Source organism: Papio anubis, chromosome 5, assembly GCF_008728515.1.
Source record: "Papio anubis isolate 15944 chromosome 5, Panubis1.0, whole genome shotgun sequence".
Classification (NCBI taxonomy): Eukaryota; Metazoa; Chordata; class Mammalia; order Primates; family Cercopithecidae; genus Papio; species Papio anubis.
In genome coordinates, this window is record NC_044980.1 from 40,481,321 (window position 1) to 40,509,169 (window position 27,849).

The 27,849-nt window shown below is 39.6% G+C and overlaps 1 long non-coding RNA gene across 6 annotated transcripts in view; it reads right to left on the reverse strand.

The window, feature by feature from the left end:
• Positions 1-27,849, reverse strand: part of LOC103885053 — an 87,294-nt gene that overhangs the window by 17,057 nt on the left and 42,388 nt on the right. For 2 of the 6 annotated variants that reach the window (XR_001903347.3, XR_001903345.3), the window contains one exon: positions 6,339-6,394. This is a non-coding gene — a long non-coding RNA (uncharacterized LOC103885053). Of the gene's footprint in view, positions 1-6,338; positions 6,395-7,710; positions 7,807-9,965; positions 10,537-27,849 lie in introns of those variants that run through there. The other 4 variants (XR_001903344.3, XR_001903343.3, XR_001903346.3 and 1 more) reach the window with 4 other exon arrangements.

The following is a 27,849-nucleotide window of genomic DNA, read 5'->3' on the forward strand; positions in this document are numbered from 1 at the left end:
TTCTTCTACTACCCATTCTGTATTCCCCTTGCCTTCAACAGTACCTCAGCAGGTCGTGGGCTTTTTCCTGGTAGAGTGACCCAAACCTTCATTCCTGAAGGGTCTGGGTCATTTGTAGTCCTGCCTGGATTGGGCTGTTGTAATTTCCCATTGACCTTAATCACAGGGCATGGTAATAGTAAGAGACACCCTAATGGATCTCCTGTATTCCATGCATACACTTCCTTATCTCCATTATGCAGTAGAAGACTGATTTGATCTTGATAGTCCAGATCAATCACACCAGCCAACATTGTAACTCCCTTCTTAGCTTGTTGACTTACAGGTAGGAGGACCCAAAAGTGTCTAAGTGACAATCTTCCAGTTTAATTGAATCATTCTCATGTCTCCTGGTGGCATCATTCCTCTCTCTGGAACTAAGACCTCTAGGCCAGCAGAATGTAATGTTGTGAGAACAGGAAGCAAAATTTTTTCTAGTGGATCACTAGGGTTGATGGTGAGTGGTGCCACTTCCACTTCTACCCTTGATTCTTGGACCCGTGTATCCTGGCTATGGGAGAAACAGTACCATATACTGGATGCTGATTCAGAACATACATGGCCTTCTGGAGAACTTTGCCCCAGCCCTGCAAAGTATTGTCACCTAGTTGGTGTTGTAATTGTGACTTCAAAAGGCCATTCCACCATTCTACCAGTCCAGCTGCTTCAGGATAATGGGAGACTTGGCAAGACTGGTGAATTCCATGAGTATGAGCCCACTGCCACACTTCTTTAGCTGTAAAGTGAGTACCTTGGTCCGAGGCAATGCTGTGTGGAATACCATGATGATGGATAAGGCATTTCGTGAATCCACAGATGGTAGTCTTGGCAGAAGTATTGCATGCAGGATAGGCAAACCTATATCCTGAATAAGTGTCCATTCCACTGAGGACAAACCTCTGCCCTTTACATGGTGGAAGAGGCCCAGTATAATCAACCTGCCACCAGGAAGCTGGCTGATCCACCTGAGGAATGGTGCCATATCCAGGGCTCAGTGTTGGTCTCTGCTGCTGGCAAATTGGGCACTCAGCAGTAGCTATAGGCAGGTTAGCCCTGGTGAGTGGAAGTCCATGTTGCTGAGCCCATGCACATCCCTGCCACTGTGGCCACTTTGTTCATGGGCCTATTGGGCGATGACAGGGGTGGCTGGGAAAAGAGGCTGAGTGGTGTCCACAGAATGGGTCATCCTATCCACTTAATTATTAAAACCTTCCTCTGCTGAGGTCACCTGTTGGTGAGCACTCACACGGAATACAAATATCTTGGCAATTTTTGACCACTCACAAAGGTCCATCCACATACTTCTTCCCCAAATTTCTTTGTCACCAATTTTCCAGTCATGCTTCTTCTAAGTCCCTGACCATCCAGCCAAACCATTGGCTACAGCCCATGAATTAGTATATAATCACACATCTGGTCATTTCTCCTTTCATGCACAGTGCACAAGCAGATGCACTGCTCAAAGTTCTGCCCACTGGGAAGATTTCCCTTCACAGCTGTGCTTCGGGAATGTCCTAGAAAGGGGTTGTAGTGCTGCAGCTGTCCACTTTCAAGTGGTGCCTGCATATCATGCAGAACCATCTGTGAACTAGGCCCTAGTTTTTTCTTCCTCTGTCAACTATCATAGGGAACTTCCCGTGAGGCCATTGGTGCAGGCTGGGGAAGAGAAGGCAGGGTGGCAGGAGTGGAGGCCATGGTCATTTCAGCCACTTCCTCATGTAACTTACTTGTACCTTCAGGACCTGCTCGAGCCCTGTCATGCATATACCACTTCCATTTGATGATGGAATGCTTCTCTGCATGACCCACTTTATGGCTAGATGGGTCAGAAAGCACCCAGCTCATGATAGGCGTTCAGTTCGCATGGTGACTTGATGACCCAAAGTCAAATGTTCAGTTTCCACCAAAGCCCAGTAACAGGCCAAGAGCTGTCTCTCAAAAGGAGAGTAGTTATCTGCAGAAGATGGCAGGGCCTCACTTCAAAATCCTAGAGGCCGCCACTGTGATTGATCTGTGGGGGCCTACCAAAGACTCTGAACAGTATCCCTATCTGCCAATGACACCTCAAGCACTATTGGATCTGCTGGGTTATATGGCCCAAGTGGCAGAGCAGCTTGCACAGCAGCCTGGACCTGTTGCACAGCCGTCTCCTGTTCTGAACCCCACTCAAAACTGGCAGCCTTTCGGGTCACTCAATAAATGGGCCAGAGTAACACACACAAATGAGGAATGTGTTGCCTCCACTATCCAAATAAGCCCACTAGGCATTGTGCCTCTTTCTTGGTTGTAGGAGGGGCCAAATGCAGCAACTTATCCTTCACCTTAGAAGGAATATTTCAACAGGCCACACCCCACTGGACTCCTAGAAATTTTACTGAGGTATAAGGTCCCTGAGTTTTGTTTTGTTTTGTTTTGTTTTTGAGATAGAGTCTTGCTATGTCACCCAGGCTGGAGTTCAGTGGCGTGATCTCAGCTCACTGCAAGCTCCGCCTCCTGGGTTCACGCCATTCTCCTGCCTCAGCCTCCCGAGTACCTGGGACTACAGGCGCCTGCCACCAGGCCCCGTTAATTTTTTTGTATTTTTAGTAGAGACGGGATTTCACCGTGTTAGCCAGGATGGTCTCAATCTCCTGACCTCATGATCCGCCCGCCTCGGCCTCCCAAAGTGCTGGGATTACAGGCATGAGCCACCGCACCCGACCTGGTCCCTGAGTTTTAGTCAAATTTATTTCCCATCCTTTGGCATGCAAATGTCTCACCAATAAGTCCAGTGTGTTTGCTACTTGTTGCTCACTGGATCCAATCAGCATAATACCATCAATGTAATGGACCAGTGTGATATCTTGCAGAAGTGAAAAACGATCAACATCTCTCTGAATAAGATTATGACACAAACCTGGAGAGTTGATATATCCCTGAGGTAGGACAGTAAAAGCATATTGCTGGCCTTGCCAGCTGAAGGCAAATTGCTTCTGGTGGCCCTTATGGACAGGAATAGAGAAAAAGGCATTTGCCAAGTCAATGGCTACATACCAGGTACCAGGAGATGTGTTAATTTGCTCAAGCAATGAAACCTCATCTGATATAGCAGCTGCAATTGGAGCCATCACTTGGTTAAGCATATGATAATCTACTTTCATTCTTCATGATCCATCTGTCTTCTGCACAGGCCAAATTGAAGAGTTGAACGGGCATGTGGTGGGAATCACCACCCCTGCACCTTTCAAGTTCTTGATGGTGGCACTAATCTCTGCAATCCTTCCAGGGATATGATATAGTTTTTGAATTACTATTTTTCTAGGTAAAGGCAACTTTAATGGCTTCCATTTGGCCTTTCCCACCATAACAGACCTCACCTTACCAGTCAGGGAGCCAGTATGGGGATTCTGCCACCTGCTAAATGTGTCTATGCTAATTATGCACTCTGGCATTGGGGAAAAGAGCATAGGATGAGTCCGGGGACCCACTGGACCCATTATAAATTGAACCTGAGCTAAAACTCCATTAATTACCTGACCTCCATCAGTCCCTACTTTAACTGGAGGACCTCAGTGATGTTTTGGGTCCCCTGGTTTCAATGTCAGCTGAGAGCCAGTGTCCAGTAGTCCCCAAAATGTCTTATCACTTCCCTTTACCTAGTGCACAGTTACCCTGGTGAAGGTGGGAGGTATCCTTGGGGAACGATGGGAGAAAGATTCACTGCATAAATTGTCAGTAATGTAGTGGGGTCTTCCCTCTACATTACTTCAAGACCCTACCCTTGAAGGAAAGGGTCCTCCCTTTCATTCAAGTGGTTCTGGGTCTGTAAACTGGCTCAAGTCTGGAAATTGATTGAGGAGCCACAATTCTCTGTTTTTATAATTCAAATTAGTCTTTTGTCCATTCGACCTAGAAGTTTTCTCCTTATATAAATTAAGTAGGAATGCAGTAGGCATCTTATCAATTTCACTTCTAGGAACACTTTGATTAATTAGACAATGTCAGAGCTCTACACAAGTCAGACAATTTTGATTGCCACTTTGCCTCTGCTGTCCATTCTGGTAGCTATGTCCACCTTGCCTTTGACAGTTGAGTGCCTCCACTTGGCTCCTGCCACCTTGGGATCCAATTATTCCCATTGTATTTAAATTTTGTAGTTGAGTGACTGTGGTTCCCATTGTTAGATCTGACATACAGAGAATAGCAATTACAGGGACCTTCAAAGATGCAGGTGCTGCCCTCACAAATCTATTTTGCAAGGTGTTGGTCAAGAGTATATCTTCTGGACCGTCCCAACTGAGATGAGTAGGTCTGAAGTGACTAATCCACTCCACTACCCCAATCTCCCTAAGCCTTTGGATCTCTTCCCCTACATTAAACCAAGGGAGATCAGGTATTTCCAGCTTGCTCACAGTGGACCATCTTTTAATCCATATTTCAGCTAACCAAGCAAATAAACTATTAGGACCTTTTGTCTCCCCAGGCTACAACATTAAATGCAGAGTCCCTACTTAGTGGGCCTAAATTAATAAATTTAGCCTGATCCAGTTCTATGTTCCTTCCACCATTACCCCACACCCTTAATATCCATTCCCATGCCTGTTCTCCAAAGTGCTGTTTATGTAAATTAGAAAACTCAAACAGTTCTTTTCAAGTGTAGTGAACCTCCTCATGGGTCATACTCTCAACCTCATCTCTAGGGGCCTGCCAGGACTTTAGTTATAGGTCTAGTACCAAACAGGGGTGCTGGGGGTGACTCCTAATGAGAATCAACATTATTTTGCCTGGAAACTACATCAGGGGAGGCCATCACTGTTGCTTCAGTCAGCACAGGGTTTATCTCCTCAGACAAAGGTGGAAAGGTTGATGTCAGTTTGGATTGGGAGGGGATATTGCCACTACTGGGGATGGGGAGGCTGTTTCTTCTGGCAAAAAAGGTTCATCAGAGTTTACAAGCTCAGTGTCCCCAGCTTCATCAGGGTCCTCCCATACACCTCCACTCCAAATTTCAGGGTCCCATTCTTTTCCAATCAATGCCCTCACTTTAACAGTAGACACCTGGCAAGGTTGTGCATGCACCTTTTGTTACAGGTCAGCCACTTGCATGATAAGAGTTTGTGTCTGTTTTTCCACAATTTCAGCTCTTTCTCTACAAAAGAGAACACTCTCACTCAGGGCAATCTTGGCAGATTTGAGGTTCAGTATCTGCTTCTGAACCTAGGAAACAGAATGCCTGAGTTCATCATTTTCTTTTATCACTGTGTCCACTGAATTTAGGAACAACGAACCAGCTTTATTACATTCCTTGGTTCTCTACATATGGTCAAAGGTATTATATACAGAGTCACTAAACTCCTTACCTCTCAGGAGTGATGAATCAGGAGTGTCAAATGCATTTATTTTGCATAAGTCTCTAAATAGTTTACACCAAGGTCTATCAGTGTTCTCCATACTGTTAGAAGTAGAGTCCTTAGCATTTTGGGACCTAATCATATTAAGCAGCCAACTCCAGAAACCCCAAAACCAATGAAAGAACTTCATCCTTATTATTCTCTTCCTCTAGTACAAAATCTGTATTAGTCAAGGTTATATATATATATATAGAAGTTTATTAGGTATTAACTCACACAATGTCAAGGTCACACAATAGGCCATCTGCAGGCTGAGGAGCAAGGAGAGCAAGTCCAAGTTCCAAAACTGAAGAACTTGGAGTCTGCTGTTTGAGGGCAGGAAGCATCCAGCAAGGGAGAAAGATGTAGGCTAGGAGGCTAGGCCAGTCCCTTTTTACATTTTTCTGCCTGCTTATATTCTAGCTGCCCTGGCAACTGATTAGATTGTGCCCATGCAGATAAAGGGTGAGTCTGCCTTTCCCAGCCCATTGATTCAAATGTTAATCTCCTTCAGCAACACCCTCACAGACACGCTCAGGAACAATACTTTGTATCTTTCAACCCAATCAAGTTGACACTCAGTATCAACCATCATAGACACTTTTTGCTGAACTAACATACCAAAGTTTATCAGCATCAAGGCACAAGCCATAGTCAGTAACAGTAATACAGTCATCAAGCTTGGGATCACATTAGCAAAATGGGATTTTCCACATCAGTGAAATAAGTTAGTTGAGCTAAAGGGCCTTAAGGTCAATTTCCAGTATCTATAGAGTCTCTATATTCTATGAATTCAGGTGATGCCTGCAGACTGGGGTGATAAATATACGTTAATTTGTCTATCTATTGAACAAATATGTTTTGAGAGTCTACTATATACGAGACATTTTGCTGAGCTTTGGGAATATACAATAATGACATGGTTCCTACCTTTCACAGTGTTTATGGTCTAGTGGGTGAGACAGATAATATAAAAACAGGCAAATCTGCAAAGCAAACAAACAAGGTGTGGTCATAGAGAAGGTGGAGGAAGGGGTATCTAATTTAAATAAGCAGTCATTAAATATCTCTTGGAGAAGATAACATCATGTCTAAAGGATGAGAAGGAGGCACCAAAACAAAGTGCAAAAGGAAAAGCTTTCTTGGCAGCAGGAACAGTACTATTAAAGGCTAAAATGAAAATAGCATGACACAGAATGCAAAGGAGCAGAAAGAGATAATAGGTCATATTTACTAGACACTCTCTACATGTCCTAAGTGTTCACATTTGTGATCTCTTTTAGGCCTCACAATTTTCCTATATCTAGGTGATACCATTATTCTCATTTTATAGAATGGAAAAAAGAAACAGAAGCAAAGTAATTAAGTCCCTCTCTCATGGTCATAAACACAGTAAATAGTGAAACTGGAATTGGTTCTCTGGAAGACTGACTGTCATGCCCACACTCCTAATAATCATGCTTAGAGTGTTTAAGGAACTGGAAAATAGCCATGTGGCTAGAGTACAGGGAGCCAGAATAATGGCAAGAGATGAAGTTGGAGAGGAGGTAGGGGCCAGGTCAAAAAAAAAGAGAGAGAGAGAGAGAATGAAGGACTATGATATAGCTTTATTTAATCCAATGTGTAAAGGGAAGCACAGAAGAGTTTCAAGTAGGAGAGCGACAAGGTACAATTTGCCTCTTAAAAGACCACTCTGACTACTGGGTATAGATGGAACAGAGCCTAGCCTTGGACATTCAGCATGATCATGATCTAGGAGCTTGTTAGAAATGTAAACTGGGCCAAGCGTGTTGGCTTACACCTGTAATCCCAGCCCTTTGGAAGGACGAGGTGGGGGTGGATCACGAGTTCAGGAGATCAAGACCATCCTGGCTAACATGGGGAAACCCAGTCTCTACTAAAAATACAAAAACAAAATTAGCCAGGCGTGGTGGCGGGAGCCTGTAGTCCCAGCTACTCGGGGTGCTGAGGCAGGAGAATGGTGTGAACCCGGGAGGTGGAGCTTCCTGTGAGCCGAGATCGCACCAGTGCACTCCAGCCTGGGCTCCAAACCAGGTATACTGAATCAGAATCTTCATTTTATCAAGGAGCATGTGTAAATATATGTCCACTAAAACTTGAAAACCACTGGATTAGAGCAGTAGTCCTTAATCCTGGAGATATATTTGAGTCACTTGGAGGATACTTTCTATAAACTCCCTAGCCATGTGGAACTGAAATCCAATTAAACCTCTTTCTTTTGTAAACTGCCCAGTCTCAAGTATGTCTTTATCAGTAGCATGAAAATGAACTAATACAGTACCTTTTTGCTGCATCCTCCAGAGGGGAAACATGCTGTGTCCTCACATGGCAGAAAAGATGGACGGGCAAAAGGGCCAGGCAAGTCTTTTGAAGCCTCCTTTATAAGAACATTAATCTTATTCACAAAAGCAGAGCCCTCAGGGCCTAATCATATCCCCAAAGCCCTACTTCTTAATACCATTGAATTCCAAACCTATTGAATCAAAATTTGTGGAGATTGGGACCCAGACATCTCTAGATTATTCAATGTGCAACCTGTGTTGAAAGCTATTGGACCAAAGGAAACAAGAGGAAGAAGGAAGACCAACTCAGAGGCCCTTGAACTAGTGTGGGGTTTGGTTTCCCTGGAGATAGATAGAGGTGGATATATTTAAGGTATCTTTTGGAAGTATAATCACCAAAATATGCTAGTGGATTTTATGTGAAGATTTAGGAAAAAGAGAAATCAAGATGACTCTACAATTCTGAAGTGAATATCAATGGTGAATATGATAGTGATGACCTTTAGTAAGATGGAGTAAATTGTAGAAGAAACAGATTTGAAGAAGAGAGAAAAGAGGAGCTCAGGATTGAACACTGGACCACTCTATCTTATAATAGTCATAGGGAGAGGGAGGAGAAGCCCATAAGTGAGACTGAAAAGGTGTAGCTATTAAAGAAGAGAAATCAGAACAGGAGAGTTACAGAAGCTAAGAGAGAAAAATGTTTCAAAAAAGAAAAAGAAGTATGGGTTACATCAATGCTACCGAGATAACAAGCTAGATGAGGATCAAGTGGAGGCACCTTAGTTTATTCAGGCTGCTCTAACAAAATATCTTAGACTCGATAATTTATAAACCACAGAAATATATTTCTCACAGTTCTGGAGATTGGGAAGTCCAAGATGAAGGCATCAACAGATTTGGAGTCTGTTGAGGGCTAATCTCTGATTCCAAGATGGTATCTGATATGGTTTGGCTGTGTCCCCACGCAAATCTCATCTTGAATTCCCACATGTTGTGGGAGAGACCCAGTTGGAGGTAATCGAATCGTGGGGGCAAGTCTTTCCTGTGCTGTTCTTGTGATAGTGAATAAGTCTCAGGAGATCTGATGGTTTTAAAAAGAGGAGTTTCCCTATACAAGTTCTCTCTCGTTGCCTGCTGCCATCTATGTAAGACATGACTTGCTCCTCCTTGCCTTCCACCATGATTGTGAGGCTTCCCCAGCCATGTGGAACTGAAATACAATTAAACCTCTTTCTTTTGTAAACTGCCCAGTCTCAAGTATGTCTTTATCAGTAGCATGAAAATGGACTAATACGGTACCTTTTTGCTGCATCCTCCAGAGGGGAAATATGCTGTGTCCTCACATGGCAGAAAAGATGGAAGGGCAAAAGGGCCAGGCAAGTCTTTAGAAGGCTCTTTTATAAGAACATTAATCTTATTCACAAAAGCAGAGCCCTCAGGGCCTAATCATATCCCCAAAGCCCTACTTCTTAATACCATCAGCTTGGGGTTAAAGGTTCCAACATTAATTTGGGAGGGACACATATGTTCATTCAATCCACAGCAGGAAGGTCCTAATGACTATGTAAAAATAGGCCAAATGGAGGCTGGTAATGAAATCAGAAATCTGACTATAATCTTGGGCGAACAGAACAGGTCTCTGAGAACCCAAGTCAAGGTGCGGAAGATTTGAGCCAAATTGACTTACTAATGTCAGAAAGTAAATAATTAGGAAGGAAAGAGGGAATCCCATTATGCCAGGGTCAGGGTCTAGAAGAGAAAAGTTCAGAGAAACAAAGATCTATCCACATAAAGATTATCTGGGGGTCTTAACCAACAGTTGTTCTCTCCACCTCTCTTGAATAATGTAATGTACCTAGTAATGTCACCCATTTCTCAGGTAGGATTCAGATCAATCAGAAAGTCACAGTAAACTTGGGAATTATCCAAAAGATTTATTCACCTATTACATGCCAGGCAGTGGTCTAGATACTGAACAAGAGAGACATCTCTGGTGCCTGCCTTTCTGATCTTACATTGGCATTGGGGAGAGGGAATGGGGGATGTCCACGGGAGAGGAATAGAAAATAAACAAATAGATACAAAAAATGATGTCAAGTAGTAACAGTATTGCACATCAAACTAGACCAGGGTAAGGAGAAGAGAAGGATGGGCCCCTCCATCTCCCTGGGGTAGCAACATTTAAGCAGAGATTTTAATAAAGGGAGAATTAGGATACATCAATAACCAGATTTATTTTTAAAGAACTTACCTACATAGAACAACCCTATACAGATTGTTTTGGAAATGCCAGTTTGTTCATTGAGCAAGCCCTCTTCCAAATTGATAATTACTTGTAATAAATAACTAAGGACCAGACCTCTAGGAAATTATAACAAGCCCTCTTGGGCAGTGGCTTGAAGCTCTGTCTTTTATGTATGTCTGGGCAGGATGAGGCCAGTGAATCTGTGAAGCCTTGAGGATGAAGGGGCTGTCTGAGCCATTCAGCTTAGTCTAGACACTGCTGAGTTATGGGATATGGGGGTGCTAAAGGGCCCAGCTCACTCCTACTCTCATAAACCTCTTTTCTTTCCTTCCACTTTAATGCATTATTACATCATTTTCTCCCAGTGGGTTCTCAGAACCATAACTCTGTTACAGCACTGTAACGGTAATTCTCTCAGCAACAGCTTCTTACCAAACCCCCACCCACAAAATTACCTAACCAGACTGAGGAAAGATGTGACTCAGCTTCTATTAAAAAGTCAGTCTTGAATCAGGCACAGTGGCTCATGCCTGTCACTTCGGTACTCTGGGAGACTGAGGGGGGAGGATAACTTGAGCCCAGGAGTTTGAGACCAGCCTAGGCAACACAGCGAAACAACTATCTCAAAAAGAATAATTTTTTGGAAAGTTAGCCAGGCATGGTAGCATGTACCTGTAGTCTTGGTTAATCGGGAGGTTGAGGCAGGAGGATCACTCAGAGGATGCAGTAAGCTATGAGCCTGGGTGACAGAGTACGGCCATCTCAAAAAATTAAAAAGACGGTACGTTTTTCACATCTATTTAAACCATTGCAATCTTTCCTCCATCTGAAGCCAAGACTTGAAAATATAAAGGCGAGGATTTTTCCCTCCCCAAAAAACACCATGTCTATGCTGAGTACAACACATTTACTCCAAATTTTCTATTTCAACCAGTAGATATTTGTCACAATATGACACACTGTACATTTCCTTATAGCATATCAAGGCCATCTGAAAAACTATATTACTTCAATTAGATGTGGCAAACCATCTGCCACAAGAAAATTCGAAGTGCCCTTTCTGCCACCTGATGGAACATAGTTGATTTATTCAGAAGGTGGCTGGAACGTTGGCAAAGGCTCAGCTTTTCATGGAGGAGACATTGCTGTCATAAGACACAAAAGCAAAAACTTCACTCAAAATAAAAAGGGAAGGCCTGCTGAAGGCAATGTGAGAGATAACACAACAGATGCCCTTCTTAAATTAGTTTAGTTTACAGTAGACTGCAGATCCCAGGTCAACTTAATGTAAATGAATCTTGACATGATCCGTGGAACTTGGAAACTCTATCAATTATTCTGCAGCTGCTTTGCCATAACACCTGCATATTTTGGGTGTGGACGACATGCAGCTTCTACAAGCCTTCTCATTAAAGGCTGACATAGAAATCACCACATATGTACAATTTACAACCCTTTCTAAATTTGGGAGGGAGGTGCATAGGACTGTAAGAGGAACACAGCATGTCAGTAATTTCTCTGGATTTCTTTCCTCCCTGCAGGACAACCAACAAGTAGGGAGGTAAACACCGAATGTTTTATTTTAGAAAATCAGTGGTGAGGTGTGAACAATATTAATGTAATCTCAAGAAGAGAATGGATAATTTGTCTTTCTTATAACAGGAAAGTGCTGAATCATACTTTATCACCACCAAATCTGATGTTTCAAAATACCCCACGTGGAGTGGATCTGACCAACGTTTGTAATTCATTCTCCTTACCCTGCCAACTGTCTCTGAAACCCTCACCTTAAAGACAAGGTTTTCCTAACTTCGGCACTGCTGACATCTTGCACCTGATAATTCCTTGTTGTCAGGGATGGTGGCGCTGCTGTCCTGTGCATTGCAGGATGTTAGGTAGCATCCGTGGCTTCTGCTTACTAGATAACCAGCAGTACTTCCCTAGCCATGACAATAAAAAAATGTCTCCAAACATTTCCAAGTGTCCCCTGGGGTGGGAGGGCTAAATGGCACCCAGTTGAGAACAATTCCTATAAGGATTTTGGGGAGTAGTGATGTCAGAGTTCCCTATGGCAAGTCACGTGACATTTTTCAACCTGTTGGCACCTTCAAGATGACAGCTGTGTCAAGTACTAAGTAGGAGTACCCATTGTTTCTTCATGCTGGTAATGAACCTGCCAATGAGACCCAATTCTTGGACATAAGTGATATGTGAATATGACATTACTAAAATCCCTTTTTGTAGCAGTCCCGATAGAGACAAATATGCCATTTGTGTGAGCTGGATTAAACTGTCCAAGATGATGAGGTATCTTGTGGTCCTCTCAGCCAACCCATGGCAGAACACATCAAGAACTCGTAGTCTTCATTTCTCATTGTCTAGCTAAACACAACAAAAGCGAAGTATTATTCACCCAGATGACAGAAGATAGTAGCTCAGATTTCAGTACAACTCCTACATGAGGGGCATGTCAGGAAGCAGTGAGATCCATGAAATATGTGGGTTATAAACACTATGAAACTCAAGATAGTAGTAAGTTCACATACCCAAATGACTTTATAAACTGACATGTGAAAAAATACTTTATGCTTTTAATTGAGAATAAATATGTCAGTAATAATATGATTAGCTAGATATAGTAGCACAGATATTTGACAATATTTTCCTTTTTATTGTACACACACACACACACACACACACACACAGTTACCCCATGGTATATTTTAACCTAGGATTTTGCTTCTACTTTACTCTATAAAGAATATAGTCCCAGGTCCTACATTACCAGTTTTCATTATCTAAAAGTAATCATTTTTCATTATGCAGAAAAATGATTTAAGACACTTTAAAATCTCAGGAAATATTTTCTAAAATTCTGTTCCATTCTTTGTGAAGTGTTAAACATATTCCTTTAGTGGACAGGGATCCCCTTCTTACATGCTTATTGGATGATCCATAGATCTTGATTCTCTTAACACCAGAGCATAATATTGCTAGATAATAATAGCAAGATTTTGCATTTTTATGGCACTGTTCCATATAGCACTTAGAACTGAACTGTCTCAGATATTATCTCAATTAATCTTCACAAACTCAACAATCCTCATCTGACAGTTGAAAAAACTGAAACTGATTTTTTTTTTCAGAAGTATCTGGGAAGAGGAGGAGGGAGACAGATTAAACACTGCGTCTCTGGTTTCCCCCCTCCCCAACAACAACAACAAAAAAACCGCTTTAACCACCTGTGTTTGTTGGATATAAGAGACATATTGGTTGCCGAAACTGTTCAATGCTATAAATTTAGATGTTTAGATCTGAATGGTGAAAGACAAAATGTTTAAGGAAGAAATGGTAACACATTGTAATGTTACAGTCTACGCTGGCTCTTAGAGAAGTTTAAGTGTTTGGTGTACCATATTCTTTAAGGATAGCAGTACCAGTGGTCAGTAAAAGTTGTAAATACAAACAGTCCCAAAGTATATCATTTAATGTATGTTCCTCCCCCTCCACCACAAATTTACCCAAGTGAAATCAGGCTAACATAAACACCAACAGTAGCCTAGTAGTTAAAGGAAAATCATAAAAAGAGAAGATAAGAGCTTTGGCTAGAGAAGGAGGTAGTTTCCATTATCGTAGCTTGGTAATAACAGGAGGGCTTATGGGCACATTTTATCATGGAATCTTAGATACATTTTTAACACCAGCTGACAGAGCTACCTTCTTTTTTCCTTCCAAGCAAACTGCCTTTCTAAGCCATTACTTTTTAGCAACAAGCCCAGGTCAGCCCTCAGGCTTATCGCCGCAGCACCTCCAGAACTACTGGATCTAGGGAAAGTGTTCTTACCTTGGGATGGTATTGACAGTGTGGAAAAAAAAAAAAAAAAAAAAAAAGGCTTCATAATTCAGCACTTAGGAAAGCATGAATAACCTAAGTTTCATGGTCTCACACCCTCTGTCAGGAACCAATTTACTCTTAGATATGTTTAAACATTCAGGGGCTTATAAAAAAATTGAGGCTCATAATAGAAGCCAGCCTCCCTAAGGTGATGTGAGTAGCTCACAACAAAACACTTTTGACTCAGGCAAATGTTCAGCAGACATCATAAAGAACAGTGCCCAAGTGATGGGCACTGTATAACTTAAAATTGGATAGATTTAGGAATTGAAAGCATTGAGGGTTAATCAGCCACTCCCATGTATTAACGTGTGGTCCTGCCAAACACTTTTGTCCATGCTTGTCATCCTTTTGCAGTCACTGTGCACCAATTATCTCTGCACATTATTCTCATTATCTCTGATTATAATAATGAGAATCCAAATGTTTCCAGAGCCTCGAGTTACTTCCAGATATTAAAGAAAGAACGTTAACTCTTTTAAGTTTTTAGAGTGTCATTAAGGGCACAGCAATGGTAACATGCTAAATGGTACCGAGTGGCCAGAAAAAAAAAAGCAAACCTGCCTCTTTGAGAGCCCAGCACAAAACCATGAGTTCAGTGCAGGTGACAAGAGAGGCCAGTAATAACCATGCCACATAAAATAGTGACAGAAAACATTATCCTTATTTAAGCATTGAGTTACAATAATAATAATCCTAGTGTTTTGAGGGGGGGGCCTCTCCTTGGTTGCAGCTGATTTTAATTTCTTAGCGTTTTTGCGGCACATAGTCAGGCTGGAACTTTGGTTTTTTGTACATAAATTCTATAGCTCTTGCTAAGTAATAAAGGCTTCCGCCTTATAAGACAGTGTCTCTTGAATCTGGTAACTCTTGAAAACACATTTTAAAGACTCAGGGACTTTCAAGAGAAGCCAGTCAAGAGAAGTAAGGTTCCTAGAATTTAGAGAGTATTTAGAGACTACAGAAGCATGTCATTGGTGTAGGAACCAGCTTCTTTGCAGTGAAAAGTTATTGAAGGGCTGAAACAACACACCTGTCCTTGCAGCAGGATTACTTGCCTTTTCTGACCAGTCCGATTTATTTCTCAGTGCTGTGGGAATCCCAGACTGTACGATGGAAGCCACTGTGTTCAAAATGTTTTTCATTATGCCCAATTCCTTCAACATAGCAGATGGCATTCCAAACTTGTCTAGAAAATGCCTTTAAAGACTTTCTGCTTATTACAGTGATTTTTTTAGACCCTTATACTTTGAGTTATAAACTCTCACTACAATGTTTGAGTATTCATCAGTGAATCGACACCACATCTGCCTAGAATAGGGACATGTGTTCTTTTCCTCCCAAACTTGATGCTTACATACCAGCTGAAGAAATTCAAATAACAGGATGGGAACTTTCAGTTTTTCAATTAAACTTCTGACCATACTGTTAATATTGTATTCTCATTATTTTTTAATAAATAAAGAGACATGAAGGAGTTTTTTTTTTTTTCAGCACAAATAGTGTCCTTCTTACTTAGGTAAGTGGATTTATTTACCTTATTACAGCAGTGTAAACTTGTATTTTTTCTGAGACCACATCACATTTCAGGTTAAGACTCTCACCTATCATATGTACACAGGATAATCTCCATGGCAACCTTCCTTCTTTTTAATTTTTTGGGATTGTCATTTTAAATGTAAATGATCTGGTTGTTTAATTGCATACACAACAGGTCAAAATATGCAACTCATTAAAATGTGCATAACATTGTGCTCTGATGTCTCTAGAAATGAAAGAATATTCAATAAAAGCCCAAATTTTCATTATCATGTAGCTTTGTGCTATTGTTTCGTACAGTTTTAACCTCTGGACCCATGCCAAAAAAAAAAAAAAAAAAACCAGCCAAAACATAACAATTACTTTAAAAGCTGATCCCATCATCAAGGTAGTTACTTTCCATTCCTTTTATCTTACCTTATTGTAGCTGCTAAAATGGGGGATTCTGGAAAGATTTACATTGCCAGAGCTGCTGCTTCATAGATTCTAAGGGTCATCAGGTTATTTCAAGAATGCTTGACAAATTTGATGGAGAAAAAAACACTCCATGAAACATACACTTTAAATCCCATCATCCATGTGACAGTTTATAACAAAAAATTATAATAATTTAAGTGTATGTATATCACAAACATACACATCACTAATAGTTAACAACACCTGGGTGCCTTTGTCACTTGGGATCCATTGCTCAGCTGTGGTAAAGTGCACATCATAACCACCAACACCTGTGCTTGTTACTAACACCATTCAAGCCCTTCAGAAATGCTGCGTCTCATATCCTTTCCCTGTCCTAGAAACAGATGGCTACTACATTCAAACACCATGAAGGTTTTGGCCTATGTTCCTTTTGACACTGAAGACGAACGCAGCTATGAAGTCAGAGGAGGATTTAGGCGGCAGATTAACTTAGGTAAAAAGAAAATAAAAGACTAATTTATCAAATCCTTCTACTCCAATAGCATGGATACAATATTCTTGCATGATAAAGCATCATTTCCCAGTAGTGCTGAACATCTTTTTTCTTACCCTTTTATTATTTTCCAACTTGTAATTCTGAGGATATTCATGAATTAGCACAATATTCACAACAGTTACACTTGGCTGAGAAACTTTTTAAAATATTAAAGGTTCATGTTTCTCTTAAATGTGTACATCTAGGTATAACATCAAGGAGCACGATACCTCTTACTAAAATTGCCAACTAGTTGAGAGATTAATGATAAAATAATACTTTTATAATAATATTTAATAAAATTAAATTACGTTTTAAAATATATTTTAATTTCAACTCTAAATAATTTTTATTTAAAATGTAATATACATAATTGCAATCTATATTTTTATTTTAAATATAGTTGATAATTATGAATATTAAGTTACATAAAGCTATGTAAAAACAATAACTTTACATAAATTTTTAAATTTATCATTACGAAGGTAAAATTTTCAGATAGTTGATTTATGACTTATAAATGCTCAAGCCACACAAATGTTAGGGGTGAGCCTGTTCTTTGCTTTTAGTCAAGAATTCCCAGTTTTGTGTTCAGCTCTACCATACCTGGATGGCCTCTCACCAGGTTCCTCTCTCCACACTATACTTCTAGAGTTTCCTTGGCTTATCAGAGGGTAATATAGATGGACCAGAGGGATGAAGCATCTCCAGAATTCACCCAGGTTTTTATCTTCTGCATTCTCTTCTGATACTCATAGACATACAAGGACAGGATCTCAAGGCTTTAAGGAAATAAAGGCTATCAAACGCTCACCAGAATGACTGGAAAACCCTCCCAAATCTATCCCTGGATATGCATCCAAAAAAAATAAAAAAGCGAATTTTCTTCTTGCCCTGAATCTTACCACTTTATAATAAATTCTAAAAATATGAAAGATTTATTCAACTTAAGTATATAATGCATATTTTGTGAGCAAAGCAAGATTTTCTGATCAGTGAGTCATTCCCTCAAAACAAGAAAAGAAACAGTAGAAGTACTCACATGGGCTACAATCACTTGGTGAAAGTTTCTGAAACATTACTTCTTAACACTCTTCGTTATAATTTTAGATGTTTTCTTTTATGCTCTAAATTTGAAAACTTCTCTCTTTTAACTTTAGAATAAACACTCTTTGTATCATTATTTTAGAAATGCCTAGGATCTAGCCAATGAAGGAAGAGACTGTTTCACCAATCTGTGCACTCAAGTCTGCAAGAATCCATCTCTCAAGATGTTTAAGACATGTGTAAGCTACTATTAATAATTTGTCATGATTAGGAAAAAAATTAGGTAGTTGTTTGACTGTCAGGTTGTTACCCTAATGAAAAGCTGTCAAGATAATTTTATTTTACTCTGAAATGTCTCCATCATTTAACTGTATCTAATTGCTAGAAAATTAACCTTGGTTTTCCTTTCAGATCTGCTAGTCCCACAATGATGTGCAAAGTAAAACATAATATCAAATATTTCACTGTTTAAAGTTGATTTGTTGGATTTTTTCTATGCTATATAAATAAAATCTAATATCCTAATCAGGAAAATGTATTAACTATTTTCCTCGGATTAAAAAAATATATCTCTTAGAAAGCACCAAATGAATTCTTGATCTTATAGCAGGTACAAGTCTTATGTAGCTTTTTTGATGTCCATAGAACTGTATGATCACATAAAGCTGTAAAATAATTGACCCAACAAAGTCACATCCATTGCTAGAAGTGACACCTATACAAGATTTCCTTGAAAATGTTGTGATGGTAGGCTCCTCATACTAATCTTTTCCATGCATGAAGCAGGTTCAGATAACAGAAGAAAGCAGACTATATCAGCATTTTAGTAGCCCCAAGAGAATAGGTTTAGCAGGTGATAATATCTCTGGAACTCTCATCTTCATCTCAGTTCTGTTGCTCAGTCCCCTTCTGCTGGAGCTCTTTCCCCTCATAGAAACCAGGACAAATTGGGGTGTTGGTGCAGGGAATAATGATTCATAAGATTCTAGCCAGAGTTGAGTTTACAATTACTCCAATTGTGTTTAAGAAAAACATAGGGACATCATGTTAGAGTGTTGATCTTTTCTACAATTCAATAAAATCTTGTATTAAATAGATTTTGTGCACTTCCTTCCCTAGTTGATTGTAAGTTCCTCATGACAGGAATAATATCTAATACATAATTGCCTTCCCCAAATATCTAACACAGTAGTAGATATTCATTAATTGTTGGCTGATTGAGATAATAAACGAACAGCCTTCTGTTCTCGAAGAAATGTTTGGCCAGGTATCCAACTAGGAATAACCACAAAAGACTGAAGAAAATATCTTTAAGCCTTTTTATTTGCACTGAAAACCTTGAAAAATTATAGGGATTTTTCAGGCCAAATTCTACCCGCAGGAGGAAACTCATAAAAATACATTAGAATCACTTTTGCCCTAAGAGCGTTATTTGAACTTTACAAACTTGAACTTCACTTTTCATGACCTCACTGGTATGGGAACAGAAAACCAAGCTCGGAGCCTGCCAAAAGGGAAGTTTAATGGGAGACCCTCTCCCCAATAAAGTTCTACTTTCAGTTTACATTCAAATCAGAGGTAAATTGCTGCTTCTCCTAACATGAGAGCACTTCAAGAAAATTTGCTTTGGTGTTGAGTAGAGAAGAAAGAAAAGTCCTTAGGAAGTTATAAACAACAGCTGGCCATTATGCAGATTTGTAAACTAAATTTAAATTCACTAGAGGTCTTTAACAAATTTACCATACAGATAGATAGGGATATTGATGGTGGGGGATGCTGGGGGGAAGTGGGGAGATGTATAAACTTTCTTAAATTTTGTCTACTTTGCTGTGAACCTAAAATTGCTCTAAATAATAAAATCTCTTATTTTTTTAAAAATATGTATCAGTGGGAATTTACAAAAACTTGAAACCAGTAATTTTGTTTTACATTTCAACTTTTATTTTTGATATGGGGGTACCTGTGCAAGTTTGTTACATGGATATATTGCTTGATGCTGTGGTTTGAGGTATGGATCCCATCACCCATGTAGTGAGCATATTGTCCGACAGGTAGTATTTCTGCCCATGCCCCCCGTCCTCCCAGCCCCCTCTAATAGCCTGCAGTATCTATTTGCCCACTTTTTAATGCAGTTATTTGGTTTTTTTGCTTGTTTATTTATTTAAGTTACTTATGGACTCTGGATATTAGGTCTTTGTTGAATGCATAACTTGTGAATATTTTCTTCCATTCTGTAGGTGGTCTGTTCACTCTGTTGATCTTTAATTTCATTTGTTTGTCTTTTGTGCTGTGCACACAGTTTCTAGTTTAATCAGATCCCACTTGTCAGTTTTTGTTTTTGTTGCAATTGCTTTTAGAGACTTAGCCAGAAATTATTTGTCAAGGCCAATGTTGAGAAGGGCATTTTCTAGGTTTTCTTCTAGGATTTTTTATAATTTGAGACCTTACGTTTAAGTCTTTAATCCACTTTGGGTTAATTTTTGTATTTGGTGAAAGGTAAGGGTCCAATTTCAACCTGACAGACCCACAACCCACATCATATCGAATGGACCAAAGCTGGAACCATTCCCCTTGAGAGTTCAGACACGACAAGGATGCCCACCTTTACCATTCCTCTTCAACATATTACTGGAAGTCCTGGATAGAGCAAGCAAAGAAGATAAAGAAATAAAAGGCATCCAAATAGGAAAAGGAAGTCAAACTATCTCTCTTGAGTGATGATATGATCCTATGCCTAGAAAACCCTAAAGGCTCCTGGAACTGATAAGCTAACAAAAGACCCCTGGAACTGATAAACAACTTCAGTAAAGTTTTAGGATGCAAAAATCAATGTATAAAAATCAGGAGTATTTGTATACATGTCTAATGTCCAGGCTGAGAGTCAAATCAAGAACACAGTCCCATTTACAATAGCCACAAAAAAAAAAAAAAAAAATGAAATACCTAGGAATACAGCTAGCCAAGGAGGTGAAACATCTCTACAAGGAGAACTTTAATACACTGCTGAAAGAAATCAAAGATGATGCAAACAAATGAAACAATATTCCAGGCCCATGGATTAACACAATTGATATCATTAAAATGGCCATTCTATCCAAAGTAACTTACAGATTTCAACACTATCACTATCAAACACCAAAGTCATTCATCATAGAATTAGAAAAATCTATTATTAAATTCATACGGAACCCAAAATGAGCCTGAATAACCAAAGCAATCCTAAGGGAGAGAAAAAACAAAAGCCAGATGCATCATATTACCCAAGTTCAAACTATATTATAAAGTGACAGTAATCAAAACAGCATGGTGCTAGTACAAAAACAGTCATGTAGATCAATGGAACAAAATAGAAAGTTCAGAAATAAAGCTGCACACCTATTACCAGCTGATCTTCAACAAAACTGACAAAAATTTTTCCTATTGCTTAATAGGAAAAGAACTCCCTATTCAATAAGTGTTGCTGGAATAATTGGCTAACTATATGGAGAATTTCATTTAAAAGTGTTCCAGACTATTGAGGCTCCACGTTTCCCAAGCAAATGTAAGTCTACTCCAAAGAAATACTCCTTTACCATAGGCATCAAGAATTCCTACAAATATTTTCGTAAGGATAATGCACATAGTTAAAAAACAAAAATACCCAAGGAAACAAGGCTTCACAAGTAAAATCTGGCAAAAATAAAGTGCTTAAAATTTCAAATAATAAAAAAAGGCTCAGAATTGGAGATAGATCAACTATAAGCTTGAAAATATTTTCAGGGAGTATGAGATATAAAATATAATACAAAAGAACAACAATATAATAGTACTTTTAGAAATGATTAATGTAATTAAAATAGAAAACTCAGCAAATGGATTTATCAGCAAATTGATACAGGTTACTAAAGACATTGTAAACTTAAAACTAGGCCAAGGGAAATGCTTCAGAAAGCAGCATAGAAAAAGGTAATGGAAAGTATGAATAAGCACCTAAGAAAGCATAACATACATATAGCTGGAGTTCCAGGAAGAGGAGAAAAAGAAGGGACTAGGGCAATATTTGAAGAGATAATGGCTGATATTTTCTACAACTGATGAAAAACATTGATTCATTTATTCAGAAATCATAAAGAATTCCAAGAAGGTAATATAAATAAACTCATATCTAGTCATATCATGGCGAAATTGCCCAAAACAAAGGTCATGAGGAAGTTTAAGGCAGTCAGAGTAAAAAAAGTAAATTATCTTCAAAAGAGCAACATTTATATTAAGCAAGCCATTGGAGATGGAAGGATTTCTTCAATTTGCTGAAAGAAAATAATTGCCAACTAAGATAAGAGAGAAATAAATTCATTTTCAGATAAAAAAAAGTTTGCCACCAACAGATCCTCACAAAAGGAAATTTTAAAGGAAGAAGTAAAGTGATCACAAATAGATCTGTGATTTATGAGTAATGAAGTCATATCCTCCAATTAAAGCATGATGAGAATTAACAATTCACCTTTGAATTTAGCAATATGATAGTCAATCATGACTTTAGATTTTTAAAAAAATTAAGGTCTTTGTGGGTATAAAAGCCTGGAGCAAAAGAAAGATTGAAAAGAGAGAAATTTGAGACAAGTATAGATCACCCATTCAAGGAGTTTGGATCTAAAGGGGAAAGAAGTGGGTATCTTTTGAGGGCAATGTCTCTAAGTGAACAGGGTAGATTGAGAGATATTGGAGGGTTTGACCTAGCTAGGAATTCAGGGTAGTTTAATCAGTTCATTGTAACAGAAGATAACACAGAATATACAGGTCCAGATACAAACAGGTGGGTAGATGCAGTGGTGGGAGTCTGTGGAAGAGCTCTCTGATGCTTTTATTTATTTATTTATTTTTGTAACATAATAAGTAAAGTCATAGCCAAAGAATAACTGTGATAAAGAAGGTATAAGAGGTTAAGAAAAAGAAAATATGACATAGTCCTATGAGAAGTGGAAGAATGAATAGGCCAGGGAAATAGTAGATTACCTGTTTACATTAAAGGTACAGTTGAAGCTCCAGGGTCAATAATTTAAAATAAGATTGTGTTATGTTTTTTGGTTTTTGTTTTTTCAGCCACATCTACCTACACATAAGCAGGCATTAAAGAGGGAGACAATTGTTTTTAACCACATAGGTGGTTTGGCCAAGCAAGCTCAACAAGGCAGAAGACAGCAAGGGAGTTAACAGTATGTATAAAAGAATATTTATAATAATTAATACTGAATGTGTTAAGCTAGGCCCTCTGAGAAGCAGACACCAAGATGGGATTAAACATGCAAAGATTTTTTTAGGGAAAATGCCTCCATGAGAGAAAATGAAGAGCCCAGAAAAGCCAGGCAAACTGACAGACATTGATGCATGTGAAACCCTGTGCAAAGGAGAAGGGGAAGGTTGGTTTGCTGTGCAGCCTAAAGAAGTCTAAAGAAGCTCAGCTAAGCCTTTGACTCCAGCCACAGTGAGGCACCTAGCTCGGAGAAGAATCCAGCGTCTCCCGCGAACAGGCCTGTCTCTGCAACCCTGCTGCACTCACCACGGAGAGAGTGAGATGGTTGCAGGAAACACAGGCTGGCCACAAACATTGCCATGGATTTCAAAGCTCAAACATGGGGGCTCTTAATCACTCCCTGTGGATGGAGGTCTGAGAGGCTCAGTCTGCGAGGCTCAATCTCATAGCCACCACAGTAAGCAAGGAAGAAAATGAAAATGAAAATGTTGTGAGATACAGTGTAAAGATTAAACTCATAAATGTCAGAATGAGAAAATTGTTACAAATAACACATGTATTATGATTCCATTTATAGAGTCCAAAGATAGACAAAAGAAAAAAATATACATGTAAATGTATGTATAGCTTAAGTTTGCATACATAGGTGATAAAATTAAGTAAAAGCAAAGAAATAACTATGTAACCTGTAGGGAAGAGGGGGACACGGTGAGAAAGAGCACTCAGGAGGCATCTTCTAATTAAGTGGTCACTGTTAGGTTCCTTAGATTACTTGGGTGTTTGCTATATAATTGCTCTTTAAAATCACTATATATTGGCCGGGCACAGTGGCTCATGCCTGTAATCCCAGCACTTAGGAATGCCAAGATGGGTGGATCACCTAAGGTCAGGAGTTTGAGACCAGTAAGGTGAAACACCATCTCTACTAAAAATGCAAAACTTAGTCAGGCATGGTGGTGCACCCCTGTAATCCCTGCTACTAGGGAAGCTGAGGCGAGAGAATTGCTTGAACCCAGAAGGCGGAGGCTGCAGTTCTGAGATCATGCCACTGCACTCCAGCCTGGGTGAGAGAGTGAGACTCTATCTCAAGTAGTAGTAGTAGTAGTAGTAGTAGTAGTAGTAGTAGTAGTAGTAGTAATATTACTATATATGGTTTATACACTCCTTTGTGAATTTCAGCACTTCAATAATGAGAAAGAATACCGAATGAATGAATAAACAAATGATCAATGGCTCCTGATTGGTAATTGCCTTTTCCACAAGAGCTTTTGACATGGCTGCTTACATTTGGGGAAAGTTAGTTGAACAGTCCACTACCATCCTTATTTGAATTTCCAGCACTCTTGTGTTCTTTTAAGAGAACAATTTTTTTTCTTTTAAAATATAACAATAACCATTCCTGGAAACTCATTCAGTAGCACTTTAAACAGTCATTTGTTCCTTTTTAAAAGCCTTTTTATCTTCAAAGTCTCCTCTAAAGTTTCAGATTTTGTATGCTTTCTGTTCCTAAGCCAGGCAATCTGCATAACAACTGTATTTCTTTTGAAACTTCGGTTCAATTTCTGGAAACAGTCTGCTTGCCCACTATTTGTTGTATGTTATTGGTCCAGCTGAGGATTAGCCAAATGAGGTGATAGTTTTAATTATTTTAGCTGTATTTAACTCCTACTCCTTTCTCAAGCTTATCAACAGGCTTTGGAGCTAAACATGCTTATTGTCAAATTTCACCTTTGTCATTTACTAATACTTCTCTAAGCTTCAGTTCCTTCAATTTTGTAGGGTTGATTAAAAAGATATAAAACAGATATAAAAGATATGAAATAAGACAGGTAGGACATCTTTCACCAATATCTGATGTCAATAGTGATGCATGAGTTTTCTTGGTCACTTTGCAAGCAGGGGACCACTGGCCAGCAAAGCTCCCACCCAGGCCTCATTTCAGCATGCTACCTATCACAGGAGAGAGGCTGACCACTCAGCCGACTGAGGCTGTGCCTGGCTTGTGCACCAGCTCAGTCTGTGGTTGGGCCAGGCATGCCCCAGCCTGCCTGTGTTACAACTTGTACCTGCATTTAGGTGGTTCCTGAGTTCTTGTCCCTTACCCAAGAAGAATGAGGATATGCCGACCATTGAAGAGTGATGAAGGCGGAGAATGTTATTGACAGACAAAACAGTTCTCAGGGGAGAGGGAACAGGAAGGTGGTCTCTCATCTAAAGTTGGGTTGTCTCTCTCCCAGTGTGGCTGGATCTGGGGCTTTTTTGGGCTCCGAATAATAGTGTGAATACTGATTGGTTTCTGAGCATGCAAAAAAGTTAAAACAAAGGCACCACTAAAAGGTGGGCATAACACTGCAAAAAATCTAATTAGGGAAGGGTATGTATATGTAAAATAGGTGAAAGGTAGGGATTGGAGGAAAGCATACCAAACGGGAAGACAGACTTTCAATCCCGTCTGTAGATTTACCTGGAACTTGTAGCTAGGCTTTAAATTGTCTTCAGCTTGAAGGTGGAGTTTCACTGGGGACTCACCTCTGTCTTCCTAGGCATTTGTCTGCCTCCTGCCACCATCAATAGTTATTCACTAATGGAAATAATTATTATACCTGACTACATCTGACTAATTCAAAGAGATGAAGAATATGAAAATGGGAGTAAGAGGAAAAGTCTAGGAGGGAGAATAGAGTCCATTTCTTCCTACAAATGCTTTTTTCAAAATGTAGGTAGCAGCTAGATAATTAACCAGTTTTTGTAGGTGACAGTGATTTATCTGTGACCACAAACATATCAAACCTGAGATAGGAATGCTAGATTCCCTGGGGGCTAACCCTCAGTCCAGTCATCTTTCAACAAAGTCTCAGTGCCTCCAAGGACATGTAATCAGATTCTAGAGCCCTCCTGAAGAATGGAGGTGTTTATCTCAGTATCTGGCACCTGAAACTGTATCTGACACTTTGGGCTTTAAAGACACCCCTATGCCCCTGTGAATACTTCCTTAGCTCATTTAACCTAATTTTCTCTAGACTCTGAGAGCACATTATGGTTACAGTTTCATCAAGAACCCCAAGTTCTTCCCAACTGAGGTTCTTGAGGCCATAGTTCTGTTAGCTACTAGGAGTTCCTCATTTTTGATGTTACATTAGTCCTTTATTCCCTCACACACCTGTGGAGTTACAAAGTGATCCTGGTTCTTTCTTCTCCGCATCAATTTAACTTCAGAGCTAGTCAAATTTTATAAGGGAATGAACAGGAAGTGACATGATCATTCATGTTATAGTAGGTCTCTCTGCAAGATTGTGCTTACAATTTTTCCTTGCTCTTCGTTTTCTCTAAGTTTTATTTTTAAAATGTAATTTTTACGTTTTTCTAGGTGAAACAGTACCATGAATTATGTCACAATTTATACAGTTGCTTATATGTCCTATTATTTGTGTGTTCTTCTAGAAGCTTTCTTCCAACCCCTCTCCTGCCACCCTGCACCTGTGTTCTGTCTTCTCATCATGCCATGTTTGCCCTGCTATCTTGAAGGAGTTTGCATATTGTGATATAGTTAGGTATGGACAGGGCAATATTTATTCTCTGTAAGCAGAATATTCTGCTTACCTAGAGTAGGAGCTAGTACAAATGTAATGCTCTCTGGGTGTGTAAAACCAATAGTTTCCATTTGAAAGAGCTAGGAGTGTGGGTCACTCAGATTTTAGTGAAGTCAAAGAAGTAAAGGAAACTTTATTACTGAAGATATCTTAATGTAGTCTAGGCTTTGATTTTTTAAATCAAATATTTTAGTAGTTTAACACAAAAGGAATTCAATTGTTAAACTCACACATACACACAAGGTATTCCTGTATAGTAATACCGTCCTCTACATCAAATTTGGATGCCATTCCTTGAAGTACCATGACAAAAGAACCAAAAAACAGGTTATCTATCCCTTCACACCCTGAGGAAAATGATGAAACAGGAACCAGATATTTGCAGTAGAAACTTCCCTCTCAGAAAAGGCAGAGTGGGAGACAGTGATGCCTGTGATCCACAGCATTGATGTCATAAAGACTGCCCCAGCAGTGGTTCCATTCCTTTATTGACTCTGACCTTGCCTTAGAGGACTTGACCAGTGTTTGCATGGGGTGTATTATTTCATCATTTCAGCATGCTTCTTCCTGTTTATACAAGTTTAGAAGGCTGAAGGCTTTTTTTTTTTTGAGATTGATTCTCACTCTGTCACCCACCACCCAGACTGGAGTGAAGTGTCACGATCTCAGCTCACTGCAACCTCCATCTCCCAGGTTCAAGCAATTCTCCTGCTTCAGCCTCCTGAGCAGCTGGTATTACAGGTGCGCACCACCACACCCAGGTAATTTTTGTATTTTTAGTAGAGACAGAGTTTCACCATGTTGGCCAGGTTGGTCTCGAATTCCTGACCTCAGATGATTCACCCACCTTAGCCTTCCAAAGTGCTGGGATTACAAGCGTGAGCCACTGCACGCAGCCTGAAGGTTTTTTGAGGCTTGAATACTCAGTGACTTTTTCAGATCATGCTGCTTGTTTCATTGTCAAATTAATTCCCTCAAAATATTATTAGCTCTTTTATTCATTTATCAGTAATCATACTTTTCCGTGTATCAGTAACTATACCTACCCAAAATGCTTTCCTAGACATAGTTGTCCTAGACATAGTTTTCAAGTTTGATTTATGTTTTTTATATCCTCAACCTCATTGTTACTTGTGAATGAATGAACACACAGTGGTAGAATCTTCTGTACAAGTCAGAAACTTCTTTCAATACTTATTGGGCAGAATGCAATGGGGTAAAAGACATGACCTCAGATCTCAGGAAGAAATATGGGTAGGGTGGGAGAATATATATGCATAAAAAGGACAAAGAACAATTCAGGGTATTGTTTCAGTACTAAATTAATGGTGTAAATCATGTTTTATACCAGTTCAGAAGAGGAAATGGTGGTCAAAGTGGTGGGAGGAGGTGAGTTGTTGGCCTGGAACAAAGGTAAGAACTCAGATAGGCTGAGAAGGTTTGGAAGGAACTGTAAGGTATTGCAAATGGTGAGAAAACAGTCAGTGAGATACAAAAGCACATGATCTGCTGAGTAGACAAGTAGTAGACCAATGTGGCTGGCATGAATAGATCATTCACATAAGGGAGGAACAGAAGAGAACTTTGGTGAAATAAAGAGGGATCAGGCCTTAAGTAGCCTTAATGCCAGACTG